This window comes from Miscanthus floridulus, chromosome 19, assembly GCF_019320115.1.
Source record: "Miscanthus floridulus cultivar M001 chromosome 19, ASM1932011v1, whole genome shotgun sequence".
NCBI classification, from domain to species: domain Eukaryota; kingdom Viridiplantae; phylum Streptophyta; class Magnoliopsida; order Poales; family Poaceae; genus Miscanthus; species Miscanthus floridulus.
Window position 1 is genome coordinate 33176198 of NC_089598.1, and position 7619 is coordinate 33183816.

General features: G+C 44.0%; 1 pseudogene; it reads left to right on the forward strand.

Annotated features, from left to right (window-relative positions):
- Positions 1-1779, forward strand: LOC136529508 (FCS-Like Zinc finger 11-like; annotated as a pseudogene).
- The last annotated feature ends 5840 nt before the right edge of the window (positions 1780-7619 follow it).

A 7619-nucleotide genomic window follows, 5' to 3' on the forward strand; every position in this document is an offset into this window, starting at 1 on the left:
ATGGAGGGCGCAGATCCCCCGATTTCCTCCCTCCTTTTTAACCACCCCACACGGCTCTTCTCAAGTTCTCTCCCTCCAGCCCCAGACTCCAGGGCTGCCTCGCCACTCGCCCCCTTTCCAGTCCGGAACTCCCCCTCCGCTCCCAAAGACGACGACGAGACCAATCCGCCGCCGTCGCTACCACCGGGAGATCCGTACGTCCGAGGTGACCATGTCTACGCGGAAGCGTCCCAGGAACAACAACGGCTGCACCTCCACGCCGTCGTCCGCGGGGCGGAGCATCGGCGGCGGCTCCACGTCGTCGCCGTCGTCCTCGTCGTCCGCGATGCGTCGGACGACGAGCCTGTCGGACCTCGCGCCCGCCGCCGCCGGAGCTCTCCGGGAGGCACCAGGACGCGGGCGCCGAGGGGAGATGCGGTGGCGGTGGCGGGGGCGGGCACCGTGTGGGGGCGGCGCTGAGATGATGATGAGGCACTCGGGGGACTTCCTCCCCGCCATGGAGACGGCAGCCTTCCTCAAGGCCTGCGGGCTCTGCAAGCGCCGCCTCGGCCCCGGCCGTGACACCTTCATCTACATGTGCGTAAGCCTCTGCTTTCCTTGCTCGGATTTGCATAGGCTCTGCCAATGTTTCTGCTGTTGGTCGAGTCTTTCAGCCTGCTGTCTGCTGCATGTTCTTTCCCTCTCCAAGATTGCTGCAGTGCAACTGCTTTCTGATGATCCTGGCATAGGGGTCTTATTGATCTTGGTGCTTCTTCGACGCAAGATATTTTTTGATGATCTGGCTTCCTTTGCCTTGTTTTAGATTGAGAAACTATATATATGAATATATCTCTGGCTCTCTGCTCTCTGTTTCTCTGAAAAGAACGAGATACAAAATTTGATCTCCATTGCCCCCTGACCTTGGGGAATATCCTGCGAGTTTATCGCGTTAGATTCTCTATTTCTTTGCTGTTGCCAATGCTTGGTGATGCATGTGATGATTTCTATACTCATGCTCGGTTTGAACGGGGAGAAGTGGACAGAACGAAAATGAAACGAACAAGTTGATTGAGGAGGAGAAAACAAGAGCCAGCTGCCCTTTGGGTTGCTGGAGAATCAAAGATGCACTTTTGTATTAATAATATCTCTTGTCCATTGCTTTCCTCCTCTTTATATGCGTGAAAGAGAATTCATTTTATGTTGAGATATATAGTAGAATAAAAAACGAAGCTTTTGTTTCCCTTTCCGAGTGGTTCAGCTCCTGAGCAAGTGGCGTTGTTTAGTTGTTGTTCATGGGATGTGAATGGGTCTCCAGCATAGTTCCTGTCCAACACTCAAGATCTGCCCCTTATTTTGTCAGCACAAGATTGTTATTAACTGCTAGTTAGTTAGTTAGCAAATACAAGTGCCTCCTCTGATCTCATCCAGCTCAGACACAAACTTCTTGTGTAACCAACCATCATTTTGGATTAAACTTTCTGTGTTTGCGCAGGGGTGAGGTGGCCTTCTGCAGTCAGGAGTGTAGGCAGCAGCAGATGAACCTGGACGAGCTCATGGAGAAGAAGTGCTCCCACCCCGGCTGGCGGCAGCGGCGGCGGCAGTGGGCAGCTCAGATCAGTCCGGCAAAAGCAGCACCGTTGCGGCCGCCTAGCATCGATCGTCAGAGGGGTAATAACGGAGAAAATTTTAATTTGGAACCCTGGTATATATATGGCCCAAATGCATTAGTTTCCATCATCAGCCTATGTATATCCTATATTTTTCTGGAGTCACTGTGTGTATATTGGTGGGAAGGGAAGGAGAAGGATGTAGAGATTGAAACTGGGGGCATGCATGCTTAAGTTTTGCAATAGGTTTGCAATGCATCTGTGCCTGTGGGGGTGTGTCTTGAGCACAAGGGCTGTGTTAAATCCTGGTGCAAATTAGGGAATTAGGATCTGGACCGGTTTTTGTTTTTTTATGCCTAAAGGAAGAACATAAGTTCTCCAAATTGTTGCTGAATCCTTCTCTCTTCAATTTTAAGAAATATTTCCGCGAAAGTTTTTGTTTATGGAATACTGAGCCTGAAAAATTAGATTTGACCTTCAAAAAGAAAAAATTAGATTTACCCTATAAGAGCAGTTTGTCTCATTCCAGCACTTCGGTAATCCATGGGAAGCTAAGTTGAACAATCTTAAGTAACCATTAATCATTTCCATTAAAAAATACAGGATTCGGACAGTGACATGTGGGGCCGTGCTTATTTTGTTTGTACTGACCTTGACTTGGCCACACGTGTGCTGCCAAATTAAATTAGGTGCCAGTGCCATTCCTTGTTGGATCAAGATCAAGATCTGGGCATGAAGATGAAGCAACCTATGAGAGAATCTCACAGCTAGATTAACGATAATAATAATAATATTAATCCTGCATTAATTATTCTGGGTCTTGCCGTGCCCCGTCTGGCCTGCTAAATCTGTCTGTTGTTGGCAAGAGCTAGCCCTGCTGCTCAAGATGAGATGGATGCAGTTTCGGTTCACTGACAGCCACTCGACTTAATTCGACTCATAACTCTATTCTTGAAATAAAATGCCGTCCAAAGGAGAATCCTCCTAAGGCGATGATGGCGACTTATACCTGAGAGACGTCATCGCGATCTAAGCTAGTAATTTCAGAGCGTCGGTCTCCTGGCAGTGTCTTTGGACGAGAGCAGAGGAGAAACGACAAGTGGAGAAGCATGATACAATTACAAGCAGCCAACAACAACAAGCGAACTAATAGTTGTTCTTTTTTTTAATTTTCCAAAAAAATATCGTTGTCTCGCAAATAATAATAGAGCTGGAGGAAGAACTCTACAACTACAAGGCTGGCTGGAACCAGCCAACCAGGTGTGTGCAACACATGATGAATCTGGTTTCACGCATCGCACACGGCTTTGTGATGGACATGGAGCCAGGATTAGAATCTAGTCCTAGTGTCGTAAGCTCCTGCACATCCTTACTTTCTTCCTTAGCCTTTTCAGTTTTCATTTTCACTATGGAGAGGGACGTGAACACTTGTCGCCTCATGAAACCTCACAGCATGACAGCAAGTGTCAAGTGAGCAAGCAACACAGCATGACACCGGACACCTCACGGCCCAACCCCGGACGATGTGGCGGGAAGCGCGGACGGACGGACGGACGGAACGGGTGACTGCGCGCGAGCCGTTGCCGGCCGGTGGCTTTGGTCGGGCGCGGGTACGAGCCGGTGCAGTGGCGCGGCGCGTGCCGAGCAGCAGCTGGATCACATGGCCGGCCTGTCAAGACAGGCGAGCCGTGGCATCTTCTGGGATGAAGTGACCGGCCACCACCAGACAGCCTATCTATAAGAGGGAACAAACAAATTGACGACTCGTACATTACAGGGACCCGGTGTACCCGTACTACTCATTGCACCACAAATGTATAAAAGATGCACAAAGATTTTAATTCCTTTCCCAAAACAATGTCAGATAGTACGCTCGTGTAAAGGCACGCATACTTCATTACCAATGTAAACGTATCTGAGAAATAAATGGGGCATAACAGATCTTAAGATCAATCGTCCCGTTCGCTTGGCTTATAAGTCGTACTTTTTCAGCCAACGAAAAATATTTTTCTCTCACAATAAATCAGCCAACGGTATTTTCAGCCATGACTTATCAGCCAAACGAACAGGGCAATCAATATCGCAAGAGATTACCTCTCCTTGATCAAAGGCTCGAACCCTAATGGATATATTCCGCTACAAAGAAACCTAATTGCTCAGCTCATCAGATGCATGGAGTTGCATCGAATCTAGGTCTGGGCACCATTCACGGGCTCTCTTTCCACCCATCTTATCTCACTCCGTCCTAAAATGGCAAAAATAAGTGCACGCCTTGTTTCTCGAGGAGAATTTAACTGAAAATATAGAAAATCGTATCAACATTTGTATTGTTATGAAAGCATATTAGATCCTTAATTTAACGATACTTATTATACATTATAAATGTCAGTACATTTTAATATATATTTGATCAAAATTTTAAAAATTCAACTACTTGAGAAGCGAGACGTGCGTTTATTTGGGAACGGAGCGAGTATATATAATGATTCCTTTACGCTAATGGAGAGGTCACGGATCGATGATGGGACCTCTCACTTGCTAATGACGTCTAATTGACTGAATCACCTGTAATGGAGTGGCATATGTTTATTAATAGTGGAAACATCAAAACTATTGAGCTACATTCACCGGCGATTTGGTGTACTATTGTTGCTACGTTGTATTTACCCAGTGTGGGTTTTCTATTTTTAATATATAATCGGTAGGTGCCAGATTCATTTAAAAAAAAACTAAGCTATAGTAACGAAAGCGGACATTTCACTTATACTATCTAGTTCCTAAATGAATCAATTTCTATTGTTATCTTAGGACAAACTTTTTTATATTTGACCGAATTTTATATAAAAAAAATTATAACAGCAAATGGTCATATTACAAAAATATATTTTATAGTGTATCTAACAATGATACTATGTAATCTCATAAATCTTAACACTCTTTTCTATAAATTCGGTTAAGCTTAAAAAATCTAACTAAAATAATTATAAAAATTAATTGATTTATTCAGAAACAGATGGACTAAGGGAGTAACTAGTAGAAAAAAACTGCTAATAATGCTAATTGCTAACCACAACACTTTTAGTTTTACAATATATCCATCCTTTTCCTCACAAAAGTTAATCTAGGGAACATAAAATAAACACCACTCGTCTTCTATATTCTTTTTTTTATAGATTTTAAAATAAAAAACTTAGAACACATATTTGAGATACTAAACGACTTCAAATAAAAATTTTTTAACTACAAAGTTGTAGATTGTATTGATAAATATAACTTTTATATAGACTATGTCAATATCCGAGATTGTTTGATAATTTTAAATTTTAAAATATGTAAACTTACAACAGTATTTTGATACCCTAAATAGTTTTAATTCAAAAACTTTTTAACTACAAAATTGTAGATCCTGTTGAGGGCAATAATTTTGATATAAAGTTTGTCTTTATCCGAGCTTGTTTGGACCTGGATGACACCTGAAGCCAAGTTCATGTTCCAGAATTAGCATTTTAAAAGTAGAGATACGGCACCTCTCGCCAAGTTAAAGGACCATCCGTGCATTTTCCTTCCCCCCATATAATGTTCCCCTTCACGCCACGAGCCCGGAGACGCCGCCAATCCGGGCTCGAAAGTGTGATTGCACGGCACCGTCTCTCCTAGCTAGTCTCCTGATCGATCCGGCCGGTCACAGTCACACGGCACCCACCACACATCAGACGCCGGTTCCTTCTCGTGCATGAACAGAGACGCAGCAGATGCTACGTCGTCATTAGCCTGCTCGCGGTTCAAGAAAACCCCCATTAGGTTACTGCAACTGGGTAGGGTAGCGGCACTCGCTTTGATGGGGAATCATGCATGGGATTAGCTTAAGCGTGTAGCTTTACTTTGCATCATCGCCGGCATCGGCAGCTCGTGGTGGTGGGCAGGGGTGCGTCTGGTGCTCCGTGGCTTTCGTCAATGCTGAGGACCCTGTCTGTCCCCCGGGGTTCGGCACCTCCTGACGGTCACGCCCCCCTGCCGTGGATGGGGGAAGCCATGGCCGATCCGTTTGGTTTTAAAATTGTTCATGTACACATCGTGATGTGGCAAAGCATGACGACAAATGCTACACTCAAGCACAGTCATAATCTGATAGCACAACTGCAGAAGAGCAATGGTGAAATAGTGCTTAATCACGCTGAGAAAGAAAAAGTCCTTTGGGAAGCTTTCAAGGATAGATTGGGACAGTTAGACTTTACAGCAATGGCCTTTAATCTAAATTTCTTCCTAGAAGCCAACTCTGAGCTGACATGGCTTGATGATCCTTTTACAAAACAAGAAATTGACACAGTAGTGAAACATCTGCCCAATGATAAAGCCCCAGGGCTTGATGGCTTTAACAATAAATTTACCAAAAGATGTTGGCATTTCATCAAGGAGGATTTCTATGAACTTTGCTTTGCCTTCCAAGATATGCAATCTGTCTTCAGAGTATAAATGATTCATTCATCACACTTATTCCTAAAACTGAGGGGGCTCAGCAGGTGGGAGACTTCAGGCCAATATCCTTACTGAACTGCTCTATCAAATTGATCACAAAACTCTTAGCAAACAGGCTACAGACTGTAATTCTTCAGCTAGTGCATCAAAACCAGTATGGTTTTATTAGATCAAGAAACTATTCAAGACTGTCTAGCATGGTCTTTTGAGTACCTTCATTTGTGTCGGCATTCAAAAAAAGAAATTGTGTTTCTCAAATTAGATTTTGAAAAGGCCTTTGACAGAATAGAGCATAAGATAATTTTGGATGTCTTGGCACATAAAGGTTTTGGTATGAAATGGATTTCCTGGATTGAAGCAATTCTCAAGTCTGGCACTTCTGCTGTGCTGTTGAATGGAGTACCTGGCAAAACTTTTCACTGCAAAAGAGGTTTGAGACAAGGGAATCCTCTCTCACCTCTACTCTTTGTTCTGGCTGCTGATCTGCTACAGTCATCTTAAATAAAGCTACACAGCTTGGTCTTCTTAAATTACCAATCTCTGCTCCAAGTCTAGACTTTCCCATCATTCCAATATGCAGATGACACACTAATTGTGCTTGAAGCCTCAGCCACACAGCTTTATTTTCTTAAAGGTGTCTTCAATCATTCAGTGACTCAACTAAGGCTGAAAATCAATTCTCCAAATTAATGATGGTCCCTATCAACGTGAGCAATGAGAAGCTAAGTCATTAGCTAGAACCTTTGGCTGTCAAATTGGCTCCTTTCCATTTACATACTTGGGGGCTTCCTATGGGTCTAACTAGACCAAAAGTGGATGATTTCCGCCCTCTCATAAGCAAATGTGAAAGAAGATTAAACTACATCTCTTCATTTCTCTGTCAAGTTGGCAGTGTAACACCTCTGGTGTTACGAACCGGCTTAGCACCTAGGTTAGGCCTCGGGAAATCTAGCCGAACGAGTTTCAAAATTTTAATGAGTTTAAAAACAACACATGAAACGGAAAGCGATTTCGGTAAACAAAAAACAAATATTAACTTATGTATAGTGCTTATGTAAAAAGGATGAGCAAATAGTGTAGTTAAGAGTGCAACTTTAGATTTGGAGGAAGTGAACAGTGTTAACCAGAGTTTTGGGAGCTCAAACATCGAATCCAAGCTCCGGACCTTCTAAGACTAAAAGGAAGAAGACAATGTCATCTTGGCGTTTACATTTTAACTAAATACTTAAGCACTAGCTCCACGGTTTTGTTTTGTTGGTCGCCTCTAGGTGAGTGCTTTAGCAGGGTGTAGCCTACGGATGAGTTGGGGTTGGCATGGCGTCGCAAAAATTGCCCTAACTTTGTTAGAACGTGCTGTCGGTTTTGTTTCGGGCTTCGGTCGTGAATGGGCGTTCAGCGCGACGAGCTCATGTTGGCATCCTTCCATTTCCCTCTCTGGTCGCTCTCTGGGAGCGCGGTTTGCTTTGCCAGCTAGGTGTTAGTATCGGCCCTAGGTTGGTAACTTTGGTTGAACCTCCACCGAGCTAGGTTTAAAGTTTGGCGCGCTCCAAAAATCAG